Below are 13,901 nucleotides of genomic sequence, written 5' to 3' on the forward strand. Positions count from 1 at the left end.
TTCCCACCTCCCGGTGGAACCTTTTGTTGGGGGTGAAGGGCAGGTTTCGAGAGACAAAGCCCTGATCCTATTGCCATGGAGATGTTAATTCAAGCTGAGTTCAAAGGAAATTGTTCCAGCTAAAGCTAACAAGGCTGGCAGGAAAGCCCTGCTGTCAGTTGAAAGAGGCCAGCTCCTCGTAAAAGGGGAAAGGAGGTGGGGTCAGAAAGAGGGGCCCCGTTCGGAACACAGACTCCACATAGACACAATCCTATTCCTGCCTCCAAGCAAAGCCTCCCCCCCCAACCAACACCACCAGCTGTGAAACGAGGTGGCAGAAGATGCCAGGCAGCCTTCTTGTGCCTGGACCCTGCAGGACAGCTCGGGATGGAGGAGCTGGGAGAGCAGTCTCTCCCCAATCCATACATGTCCAGTTCTGGGCCCCTCAGTTCCAGCAGGACAGGGAACTGCTGGAGAGGGTCCAGCGTAGGGCAACCAAGATGATTAAGGGAGTGGAGCATCTCCCTTGTGAAGAAAGGCTGAGGGAGCTGGGGCTCTTTAGTTTGGAGAAGAGGAGACTAAGGGGGGACCTTATTAATGTTTATAAATATATAAAGGGTGAGTGCCATGAGGATGGAGCCAGGCTCTTCTCGGTGGCAAACAATGATAGGACAAGGGGTAATGGGATCAAGCTGGAACACAAGAGGTTCCACTTAAATTTGAGAAGAAACTTCTTCTCCGTAAGGGTGACAGAGCACTGGAACAGGCTGCCCAGGGAAGTTGTGGAGTCTCCTTCTCTGGAGACATTCAAAACCCGCCTGGACATGTTCCTGTGCGACCTCACCTAGGTGTTCCTGCTCCAGCAGGGGGATTGGACTGGATGAGCTTTTGAGGTCCCTTCCAATCCCAAACATACTGTGATACACTGAGGCTGCGGCAGCTCTGCAGCCAGCTGCTGGGCTCCCTCTGCTCAGGTCACCCTGGTACGGGGTGGTATGCGCTGGTGACAGGTCCCAAGCAAGGCTGGCTGCCTCCTGCTATGCACCACCAAACCCTGGAGGCAGGGGGAGAGGGAACCCTTGACACTGGTGCAGAGCTCCTGCATTGCTGCCACGCACGCATTAAATACACCGTGGGATAACCAACGCCTTCCTCGTGAGGCTGCAAGGGACTGCTCGAGGGCAGGACAGTGAAGGGCAGGACAGCTCTTGCTGCTGAAGTCATTCAGGTTTCCACGGAGCCAATGCAGTTTCAGGTTTTAGTGGAAGTATTACATTGGGTGTAATGATTAATCCTGGCAGGTAAGACTTGTCGGCTGCTGTAATACCTTGTGTTCATTCCTGGTGTTTAGGGAGTGCTTTGACTTTGAGAGCCGGGGGTGAATATTCACAGCCCCTCTGAGGATGGGTGGGACTGACCTGGTTATTATTTGGCATAAGGGCCCCTAGAGAGCATCTGGAGAGAAGGCAGGCGTGCTCTCCCACACAAGAACATCCTTAAACTGACACCGAGGAGGTGACTCGTGGGGCTGCAAGGAACACAGAGGCCACGGGTGGGGTGGCCAGGAGAGAGTGCAGAGCTGCGGGTCAACAAACGGCTTTGAAAGAGGTGATGAAGCAACCAGCTGCCAACCCCCCCCCCGCCTTGCAGGAGCACTTTGAACATCCACCCTGAGTCAGAGCAGGAGCGGGCCTGCTTGGGGCAAGATTTGGAGGAGAATTATGAGCAGCCCAGCTTAGCATTAGAGGCGTTAACTGCGGTGTGCTGGTTTGGTTTGGGTTTTTTTTTGTTTTGTTTTGTTTTTAAAAAAAACACACCAAAAAAAAAAAAACCCAAAACCACACACAAAAAACCCCAAAAAAACCCCAAAACAACAACACACACACACACACACACACAAAAAAAACACCCCAAAAAACAACAAAGCAAAACAACCAACACCAAACCAAACTCAGAACAGACTCTTCCCATTAAGCTAGAGGATCTTCCCATGTGGTCCTCCAGTGCTGAGAGGCAAAGCCGGCGCTGGAGTCGAACTGCTCCCTGACAGCCAGAGCAGGGAGAGGAAGAGAAGTGGCTTTTGTTTGTACCAGGCAACCCTGGAGAAGCTCCTGCTGTCAAACAGGGAGACCTCAGAGTCCCTGGCCACTGGTGGACCCGGCGGTACCTGCAGGAAGCTGCTGGCAGCACAGCTCCCCTCCTGTCCCCCATCTCCACCGCCTTCCTCGCTGCTCTCCGCAGCCCCTTCCTCCTCGAGCTCGCTCGCCGGGCTGCTGGGCTCAGAACTGCTGCCAGGGAGCAGCAAGAAAGCGCTGACGGCCACTTAGCACTGCGGGTTGCACATCCCGCTGGTTTAGCAAGACTTGGGCCTTCTCCCATCTCTTCCTTTCCTTTCATCTTCCCCTGTTTCAAGGCTGTAGCTCGAGGCTGCAGCTGCTACAAAACCAGGAGAAATTTGCTAAAGGACAGCAGAGATCTCCCACAAATCAGAGCATGAACTGTTGTCTCTCTCTCGTTAATGTTCCTCTCCTCTCACCATCCTTCTCCCTTTTCCTGCCACCTCTCCCCTCTCTCTGCCTCTCTTCCTTGCCAGCTGGCTCCTCTCCTCCCGTGTCACTGCTGGGAGCACAAGGGGCTCCCTCCTGAAGCAACGCTGACTCTTGCCCTGCTCAGCAACGTGCCTGAGCAAGAGCAGAGAAAGTAAGGAAAAGGGGAAGGACAGACTCATGCTACTGTGAGCTAGCGGGGCAGTAATAGAGAGTGCAGTCAAGTGATTGCAGATAACAGCAGTGACACCTGACATCTCTCTAGCCTTGTCCATCTTCGCACCATAACCTCAGGGGTGAGGTCCCAGCGGCAGGAGAGCCGAGAGGACCCAGGACCTGGGCTCTGGTCTGAGCTGCCTCTTCAGCGTGCAGGTAGGAAACCTCCAGCCGCTGATGGGCACAGAGAGCACGGCCACCCCGCCTGCCCGCCCTGCCACGGGCAAGGCACCGCGGAGAAATGGGCTGATGGCGAACGCCCCGGTGACTCAGATGGGAACCTGCACAACAAAACCACGGGGTGAAGCAGCTCCATGGCCGTGGCTCCCAGCGCAGCTGCACACGTGAGCCAAGCGGTTTCTCAGATGCCCTGTCTGCTCCTCCAGGAATGGGAAAGGATCTACTGGAGCAGTACAAGGAGAACTCATATCGTAACACTCCCTTCCCTGAAATAGCTCAAGCTTCATCGTAAGGCACGCTAGAGAGGTTTTGGTTGTGGTTGTTTGTTTGTTCACTCCCCCCCTGCCGGCTGTATTTACAAGCTGAATTATTTTAGAAAGAAAAATGACTAGTTAGACAGAAAAACAACTAGTTCCTCCTAGGCAGCCACAGCTAATTTCATTTTCCATTTATATGTAGCCTTAACACTTCTCTCCTGCAAAATTTGCTCTGACATCCTGCTGAGGAGTGAGGCAGCATTTCTGTAGTCATCTACAAATATCTCTCCCCACTCCACCCCCTTTTTGATTTTAGGTATTGAATTAGGTGCTCTGGCCCTGTGATAATGCTGAGATGACACAGACTTGCTAAAAATCCTGATGAAGGATCTGTGATTTCCTCCATTCTTCTAGAACCAGAGGGGTGAAAGCATTTCCCTACATCCTCCCCACCAGACAGCAAGCTCTGAATTTTGTTTCCACCAGAAACTTGGCAATTTCCCTTCTAATACCTTTGCCTTCACTTGCCCCACATTCAGCCCTTTTTCCCGCTGATGATTTCCGAGGCAATATTCAGCCCTGCCTTAATCCCTACCCCACGCTGACTGCAGAGCATCACCATTTCTTCCCTCCTTGCTCTGTTTGTTCTGCACGCGATGAACTTAGGGCTGGTTATTTTAATGTCCATTGCAAGGTTGGTCACCTTGGCTTTTGGCAGCTCTCATTGAGTCCTCCACACGCTGGCCTCTGAGCTGCTGCTTTCTCTGCTCACCTGGCCTGTTTCTACACCCCTCGCAGGCATCCTGATTACTTTTAGCACCCTTTTGAGGTGGTTTTTCATCTAGCTAGAACTAGAAAGTTCCTTTGGAAGGTGTCCCCACCCCGCACCTCTCAAACATTTTGAACATTGCCTTTTTGATTTAGCAAAATCGCAAGCCTCGTCTGAGCTCCCGAGTCCAATTTTCATTCCTGTGGATTTCTCTTAGCCAAGAAGGATTTACCTGTTTGAAACTGAGGACCTTTGTTTGCCTTTCCGTTTCAATTTAATTGAATCAGCAGTTAATCTGCAAATCCAAGGTTACTTTTTCAGCATGGTGCCCTCATCGCTTATCCAAACTGAGTCCCGGGCAATACCCTTCCTCACTGGTTCAGTGGATGCTGGTGAAGAAATTCACCCACTATCACATGCCAGGATATATTCCCTACTGGTATTAGTGACATTGATTTTTCACGCTAATAAGAGACTTTTGCTTCCTGACTAATAACACACTTCCTCAGTTTGTATCAGGCGAACAATTATACAGGACTGTCTGTCCATGTCCCAGTCTCACCCTAGAAAGGTACAGCACATCCCCTTCACTATCCCAGCACCAGCCCATCTTTCTTTCCCCACTAACGTTAAATCTAACAGATTCCTTTTATGGCATGTCAAGACTTGGAGAATTCTTGCTATAAAGCTCTGTATTGCCCCTTCTACCATATATGCCTTCCGGGAATCATAGTTATTTCAGATGTTGACTCAGAGCAAGGTTTCCAGCCAGCCTGCTGTTTCTGCACCGCATCAGACAGATGTTGCATTGCATGGTGCAATACACCCTCTGTCTGGAAAGCAGGGCATGCTGCAAATGGTGATGAAATACAGTTCCCTAAACTAGGGATCCACCGAAACCAGGATTCAGCACAGAATGGACAATGCTTTACCTTCTTTCTCTCTTCAAATTCCTCCAGCTCCAAAACCCAGAGTTACAAACCAAGGGTCTATGCTTAGATCTCAGCTTCTGTTAAACCTCCCTCTCAGTCGCTAAAACAGCAGCTACTAGATATGTAGGCACAAGGAGCCAATGCAAACACGGGGCAATAGTACAAAGCGTGCTATGCACCAGTACCTTCCTCCAACACGTGCCAGGGTTCATGAAGGGGTACAGGAGTGCACTTCAGTGTCATTACGTCACTGCAAGAAACAAACCAAAGCCATGAATACAGAACACCAAGAGGATTTTCTTTTCACTGTTTAACCTGTATCTGAGCTCCTCCATAAAAATCTTCCCTTTCGCCTACTGATGTTTATGCCCCCTCCCCGATCTTTGAGGTATTGCTTCAGCCTACTTAGGTGGGCACCAGGCCAGGCTGCTGGATCGTTCTGTTTGCTTAGTTTAGCACTGGTTCCTGTCAGGAGCTCTGCTGGCTGAACACACCGTTTGTGGCCATATGTGGTGTTATTTGCATGGGGAATGGAAGAGAAAAATATATCCTTGTGAAATATGAGCTGAGAGATAAGAAAGACACAGGCAGAATGGGGTGGGAATGTGCCCATCTGAGAAAGCCATCCCAGTCCAGACTGTGGGAGGAATTAGCAGAGTGTTCCCGCAGAGGAACGCTGCTCTGCAGGCAAGCTGCGAGGGTCTGCGACAAAGCCCACAATGGGACAAGAAATTGGACGGACTTCTGGAATCGCTGCAGGGAAGCTCTGCTACCAGCTGGGAGACTAATTGAGTTTCTGGGTGGTTGTTTAGTGGTTTTTTGTTGTTGTTGTTGGCTTGTTTGGTCGTTTTTGTTTGGTTTTTTCCCTTTCCCCCATCCTCCCTCTTCCTCTCTTTGAATAGAAGAGCAATGCAGCCAAGGGCTCAGCTCCAGCCAGATTGTACAGGGCAGGCTGGGTCACCCAGTGGAGGAGGAAACATCAGGGAAAGCTGAAAGGGCTTTATTAGGCTGTGCTGGAGCTAAAATGCTGAAGAAGAGCACAGGAAGCACTTGAAATCCCCAACAGGTCCCAGCCTGTCCGCATCCAGCTGCGTTACCTGTTGTGAAGCAGAGCAGCCCGAGGACTTCTCTAAAGCCCACAGCAGCCATGGCGAGTAATGCAAGCAGGGACAGACAAGGGCTGAAGCTGGCAAGCGCTCTGTTATCCTCCTGGTGCTGAGCACAGCCGTACTCTGCTCTCTGACGGGTACCCAGCAGCAGCGTTGCAGCTTTGTCACCCCCAGTACAACCAATCTCTTCCCAATACAGCCCATGTCCGTACCCTGATGAGAGATGCTGTGCCAGTGGCAGTGCCAGCTTTTGGAGTAAGATGTTAAACCAACTGTCTGACAGCTTGGACTATAAGAATTCCCTTGGCAGCTTCTGCCAGTGCTATCTTCCTCCCTCAGCCAAATTCCAGGTTAGAAACTGAACAAAGCAGTAGTGATGAGCTGCCAGTATTTTAATGAGCGGTTCCCAAAGACACCTTCCTAGCTCTGCTTGTGATGAAACTCTGCAGCGCAGGTGCGCGCGTGTGCTCCCAGAAAGGGAGCTCTATTTACTTCTCGCTTGTTCAAACAGCAGCAGCTACAAAAACCCTCTCTCCTAACCATCACTCAAGCAGTGAAGTGGCTTATTTGGCAAGGAAATTGTCATCAAGAGCAGTTTGCTGGAGATGTTTACACTGTGTTTCTGAGGGTATAATGAGTGTGCTGATAAGACAGTGCAGGAACTAGCTGACTTGAATGAGGGGGGAACATGTTGATGGGGAAGCTGCTAGCTGTATTCTGCACAGCGTTTGGGAAATACCCTGCTGGCAACCTACCAAAGCAACAGCATTTACTCTTAAGCATTTATTTCAGGCTGCTTAGGGAGAAGGTATTTCTAGGACACGAAAGCAGGACTGGGAAAGCTGGGGTTTCCAGGATCATGTTTTATTCCCCCAGGAAGGAAGCTGGAGTGTCTTCCTTGCTGTAAACACAATTATCCCTTCCCAGCATCAGGGGCATTCCAGCAGGCAGGAGGAGAGGGAGAGGTACAGCCAAATTAACCATAAAGGCACTCACCCCACTAGCCCTGCTCGGGACCTTGGGGAACAGGCATGGACCCAAGGAGCAGAGCAAGGAGGGGCTGGCTCCAACATGGGCACGTTCGCATTGCTCCTGCTCTGCCCTGGGGCTGAGTTTCAATGGCAGCGGGTTTACCTTTCTAGCAGACTATACCTAGTTAAAGCTCCAGTCCTGTCCTCCGTCCCTCCCTCCCACCAACACCTCCTGGGATGGACATGTCCCTCCAGGATGTGCCTCTGGACAGGTCCAAGCATCCCCCTTAACCCTCGCCCTGCTCAGTCCCCCGCGCTCGCTCCGACCCCAGCTGGGAATGGAGTTGTGCCAGGACAGGCAGAGGGAGACAGGCCTGTCCTGGCTGGGAGGGATTTTCCAGCATGCCCCCATTGCTGGAGCCCCTTTCCCCTCGGGGCTCCCCACACCCGTGTGTGGCCCACGGAGGACACCTAGCGGCTGTGGGACCGTGCCGGGCTGCCCTGGCCCCGCGGCACCCTGCCTGCTGCCGAGAGAGCACCTCTCTCCCCAAACGCCTCTCTCCATCTCGGGTGCTCGCACACAAGCCCAGGGAAATCACCCAGCCCTGGGATGTGGAGGGTGGCCAGCAGGGTGGCACCAGCTAGCCTGGGGTCTCCCCGCCACCACTGGGGTGCTCGGAGAGCCCTGCTCTACAAACAAGTCACTAAAAGTGGGTTGAGAGAGACCTCCCCACTCACTATTTCATTTTCCCGTGCTGGATCGGCAAGATGTGAACACTGAGCCCAGGAACAGCTGAGCACTAAAGCTCTGCAGGTGAGAGACATGGGAACCTTCCAGCAATGTCCAGCAGACCCTCATCCACCACATCCTCCCTTTTACAAATCTTCAATGGAGTGGTGAGCAGTGTGTGCTCTCCTCAGTGGGACTGAGGTGTCCTTTGTGCCTGCCCACACATACACGCTGCCTTTCCCCCTTCCTGCTGCCAGGATCTCCAGGAGGGGTACAAGCAAGTGGATGAGGGCAGCTCCCTGCTCCCCCTTCCCTCTCCTGCAGTGGCAGAGGTGGCTCTGGGTGGCAATGTGTCCCCCATGACATGGGGAACCCACCCTGAAAGGCTGTCCCAGCCAGCCCAGAGGGCAGGACAACCACTGCCAGGGCACAGGGAGACGGGCAGGGAGTGTGAGCCCTTCCCTGCACCAGCAGGGAGCTGCAGCTCCCTCAGGCCTGCAGCTTTCTCACCCAGCCTTCCTCCACCCCCTTGGCTTCCTTTCCTGGGTGCCAGCCAGCCCCATGACGCTATGTCAGGCTGCGTTTGGGCTTGATGGAGCCTCAAATGCAATTATTGTAATAAAGGCCAGCAGCTAGTGCATGCATGGAGCCAACCGGAGCAGCAGGGATGGCTCCCTGAATTGCCCAAGCTCCAGGTGTTCCCTGCCCATGCACAAGCAACATCCCCTCTCCACTCCCTGGCATTCCTGTGGCCCGTGGAGCTGCAGTGCCAGCACACAGCTCACAGCTGCCTGGGAATCTCCACCATTACTCTACCCTCTTTCACAACTATACCACCAACAAGGAGGTTAAATCCTGCCTCTCTGCCAGCAGCTTGCTGCTGCAAAAGCAAGCTCTGCCAGGAGGTAGCGAGGTGGGGAGGCAGGAATGCATGAACTTTGGGCCCTGTAGGTGCTAGGTGCTTTCTAAAGCACTTCTCCGCTGCTCACATGCAACTGCAAAAGAAAAGGAGTTCGCCAACGTGACCAGCCATCCCATTCTGTGGGGCCATCAGGCAGCCGTAGTGACGGTGCTGGCTGGCATGCACTGAGTGTGGCAGATGCCTGAGCCCAGGCTGTGCCCCTTGCTGCTGCAGCCAGTATCCAGCCTGCTACCTTGCATCTTATTTTGGGCACTTAACTCCCCGTGGACAGCTGCTGCCACAGTGACAGAGCTGCCACCAAGTCCGGAGGAGAGCTCCACATGCTAGCCACACAGCAAGCCCTGCCCTGGGGGGCAGCTGAGAGGATGGGATGAATAGGCAGGCACCTTGCCTGTGCCACCAAGAAGCCCATTCTCTGCCCTGACTTAAAGTTAGGTCCCGCTGTGGGCATTTTTTGAGCTGGAGAACCCTTCAGAGGTTTGTTTTGCTGGGTGGGGGTGGAGAGAACAGCTTTTTCTGCCACCCGGCCACATAGGAGTGAAGCGAAGATGCCCCAGTGCAGTTGGCAAGATGACGGAGGCTGGTTACAGGGTGGCTGTGAGGGGGATTCAGAGTGCACAGGACCCCCTGGGCTGCCCAGAGAAGTGAAGATGCATGTGGAGGGAGGCAGGAGCTCGGACAAAGAGCTGGGACAGCAATGGGACTGGGGGAGGATGAGGAGAGGTGAAGTCTGAGCTCCTGCCATTTAGCAGCAGGGCTTGGAGGAAGGTGTAAACAGGTGCTGAAGAAGCGTGAGCTCAGTGCTAGTGATGTAAGAGCTACCGCAATCAGCCTGTCCCCAGATCCTTTCCAAGGCAAACATGAGACATTTTCCATCAGACACTGCTCTTCTCAGATGCCAAATTTCACTCCTATTTGTGCAAGCCAAGGCCCGTGTCCACATGCTCCTGTTGAGTTGCAGATCCCTTCCCGAGCCCCAAACACTGAGCGGCCCCTGACAGGAACAGATAAGGGACCAAGGAGGACAAGCTGTGTTCAGGACAGCCTGCCGTCTGCTCCCATCTCTGTCTGAATGCCAACAACCAAACCACGGTCTGTGCGCTGCTCCTGGACACAAGCAGCCTTGCTGGCCTTCCCCGCAGCGTGCTGATGCTGTTGTTTTCACCAGGAGAAGGGGATGGAATGACACAGTTGTTTCCCAGGCAGTTGCCACCACCCTAAAAACACAGGGTGGGATTCGGCTGCAGAGGGATAATGCTGACCAAGGCCAAGCAAGTCCAGGCAAGGCGCACAGCACAGCGCTGCTCCTGATGAGTAAGAGCAACCCTCCTCGAGGTCTGGTCCTGACCCTTGCCTTGCCTCCGCTTCTGTCAAGTTATCCTTTATTTATGGTAGAAAGGGGGGTTCAGGCCCCACGTTCACTCTCTTACATCTAGGTTTTGTTTTTCCCTCCCAGAATGGGTCTGATTTTTTTTCCTCCTTCTCCCTTCTTTTCTCAGTGTTTTCCCTCTTCTTTGTCTCTCCTCCTTCACCTCCGTCTCATTTTTCTTTTGCTGTCCTATTTTCTTCTTCTGTTTTTACAGAGGAAGCAAAGAGGGCAGTAAATCAAGAGCCACATGCGCGCACGCACACACGCTCTGGATATTTGTATTGCTCAGTCACAGAGTGAATAAGCGTCCTTGTTTCAACATGTTTTCCCATTTAACTTCCCAGGGGCTTTTCACAATAAGAATTCCTCTGAAGAGCCAGACACAAGAGCTGAGCTCACAGTCATTCACTGTGCATGGTGGCCTCATTCCTCAGGCTTCCCCCCAGTCCCGCGCCCTGATTTCCAGGAACCCAACAATGACACAGACCCAGGCACACCCACCACCTCCCCTAAAGCCTCCCTGATGGGCAGCAAAGCCCAGCAAGGTCAGGCTGCAGTTCTCCGAGTCCTCATGCCAGCCAAAACTCTGACAGATGTTTCTGTGCAGGGCAGAAGCCACAGGCAGCAGAGACATTGCCTGCTGACGTTCTTCCATACCCATGGGTCTGCTCAGACCAGCCCTGCTGCCCTGGAGGGATGATGGTCCCTCTAAGCAACTGCCCTGCAGGTTGGCCCATCTCAGGAGGCTGAGATGCAGGGAGAGATGACTTGACATACTGAGGCTCTTGCAAGAAGGGAAGAAAGATTTGGGGCAGATGGCACCTGCTCTTAGTGAGGAAGACAATGACCAGGGCTAGGGCTGATCCCACAAGGTTGCTGCCACCCCCAGCGCTTCCCCAGGACTGTGAACAAGCACAGCCTAAGGGGAGGAAGCATCTGCTCCCTGCTCTGCCGCACATGCAGAAGTTGCCCCATCCCGCTCTCCCTCCCACCGTGCTGGGCTGCTCGGTGGACACACGGGCCTGGGCACCTCAGGAGGGACAGAGCCACAGGTTCTGTCTTCAGGTCAGGTCAGGGCATGGCGTGCTCCTCCATGCACAGCTCTCCGTGCTGCCCTTGCTAGACACAGCCACTGCCTGCAGGGAAGCTTGGCTTGATGTTGCCAAATACAGGATTTCAGAGTATCTTGTGACTTAGGGAGCTCTCTGTCCTTTTTCTCCTTTCCCTACCTCATCTTTATCCATCCATATTTCCCCTCTGCCTTCTCCAGGCTCATCGCTATGAGTCACATCTGTCCCATCAGATTCACCTGTTTTCACTCCCAGACCTCACCGGGGAGCTCAGACTTTCACCTCCTGAAGGCAGAGATGATGGAGATCGCGTTCCCTGCCCTGCAGTTTGATGCAGGCCATTTTGTGCTGAGATGCAAACCTACAGAGAACTAGACCTAAAAAATTAATTCCAATAGCAAAATATGCTAAAAGTTATAATTTCCAAGCATCAGAGAAAAAAGAGTATCCTCATAGACAAAGAGATCCCAGGGGGCTATAGACCCATACTACCACCTATACCCCAGGACCAAATCTTTTTCTGGAAGGTACACAACCTGTTGCAGCTATCCAGATATCAATAAATTCAGTTGTGCCGGCTGCAAAACAGGGAATGTTTCATTACTTCTTCTACAGCCCCCGAAATGATAAGATTATGTGAACTGTCAATTTTACATAATAATATCTCTCTCTTCTAGCACGCTTTACTCCTGAAGATCTCAGAGCACTTCAGAGGGTTATCAACAGGTTGGAGCAGAACAGAACAGAATGATGATGTCCCAAGTTTGCATATGGAACCTTCCTTCCTGATCCTAAATTTGGAGATTGTGCTTTAGTGCTGAGCAGACACCTGAGAGGTGCAACCAGCTCCACCCAGCTTCCCCATGGCAGGTTGTGCCAATCTCCAGTGCATGAAAAGGAGGTGGAAAAGAAAACAAAGACTGAAAACCAACGACACAGAAACCAGGTTAATCATCAGAGGGGGGAGAAAAAAAACCCTTCCTGGCCTCTACGGGCAACCAGCAGAAGTCTTGAAACACAGGCTTAATTAATGAATTACAAACAATATGAACATGGTGCAACAAGTCTTGTAAGCACATTGAAGGCATGCAGTATCATCCATACACTGTTATGCAACGTGTTGATGACTGTAGCAAGTTCATATTGAATCCAGTTCGGATCCTGGTGCCCAAGACTTTATTTCAAAGGCTATCCCTGAACTCAGCTCCTGTGATGTCTAGAAATCTTCTTCTAATTTCTAGCCTATATTTTTTAATGAACAAATTCACCCTATTTCATCTTACACTAGCACTGTCCTTTAATTCAAATAGATTCCCTTCTTTAGCTGGTGTTCCCTTTCCTGTCCTCCACATGAATTTAATGCTGAGTAGTCACTCTCCCCTTCAGCCTTTCCGAAGTTGAAGGCTCAGCATAACCACTAGAAAGGGGTGTCCTCCCCCAGGCAGCACATATCCTCCAGTAAATGCCTTTGTCCTGTCACACACCCTCTCACTCCTTCAGTGAATCACCCTCTTTCTGCACGCTCACTGAGTATCGTTGTTACACAACGGGCACTTATATCCTGCCTGTAACTTGTTCCAGTAATTAAGATTCCCCATGGTCGAGCTCATAGCCTGCAGGCCTGATTTAAGCCCTCAGAAGCTTGTGTTTGGCCTGCCATGGTACCTTGGAGGAGCGATTCAGATGCTCACACTACCCTAAAAGTCTGAGTATATGAAGCCAGGTCCTGACCATCTTCTCTGGGGTCTCAGTTCAGCATGTCCCTAAGAGGAAAATGCACTCCCCAAATAACTGGATCCTCCTGGTTTAGTTTTCCTTCCTTTCATCACCTACTCCAAGACACATGGCTGCTTATAATATGGAGGTGGCGAGCCTAAGTTGTCACAAATATCTGAACTTCAGTTTATGCCGTAGAAATTACGCCTATCTCATAAAAATCAGAGCTCTAAGAGTATCTGTAGATCTGCTTTAAGCACACCATTGTTTCTTCACCATGCACTGCACACAGGGATCGCTCTGCTGATCCATCTGGATGCATTGCTGACTGAATCCGATACGTGTGGAAGCAGCATGAAGCCTTGAACTCGTTCTGCCTGCTCCGCTGTTACACCGGCAGCTGGGTAACGCATGGTCATTGCTCAATGGTGTCTACACGCTTCGTGGACTGATTCCCTGTGCTTTCTGGTCACAGGAACAGCCTGCATGCATTTCAGCATGACATCTTCTAGGCTCTGGATTTATTTTATAACAAGGTGTAAGAAATGAGAACGGACGGAAAGTACGCAGCATGTGAAAGGGAGTGTGGATTAGTGGGCAGAGCACAGAGTAGGCAATTAGCAGACAGGTTCCCGGCTCCTAGTTTGGTTGGAGTTGTTGTGAGAACCAGGGCCAGTGAATCATGGGCTGGTTGATCTAATTCTCTTGTGACTCTCCATGACTTCATCAGTTATGGGTGTTTGAAGCTCTGCTCCGGAGCCTGGCCAGAGGAGTGCCCCAGGCTCGGCTTAACTGTTTCTATTCTATTTAGTTCAAAATTGACCCAACTCCTTCTACTTTTCCATCCTGGGGACTGTTTTAAGGTATCTATGAAGATTTTTGTGCAGCACTCTGCACAGTGGAAACCCTTTAGTATAGCAATAAACTAACCAAAATTACTGGTGCATATACGATGAAAAAAATGAACTTCAAAGCAAGAACAAAAGCATTGTATTATATTAAAAAAAATCTAGGATTTGAAGCGTCACAATCAAGAAAACTGAGAGAATGCACAAGCAAAAAGGCTGCATAGCAATTTCAAACAAAAAGTTACATTTTTGCTGAAAAATATCGGTCAGTTCCACAGTACATGCCT

The sequence above is a fragment of the Streptopelia decaocto genome, assembly GCF_964273445.1.
Source record: "Streptopelia decaocto genome assembly, chromosome: 21".
In the NCBI taxonomy this organism is placed as follows: domain Eukaryota; kingdom Metazoa; phylum Chordata; class Aves; order Columbiformes; family Columbidae; genus Streptopelia; species Streptopelia decaocto.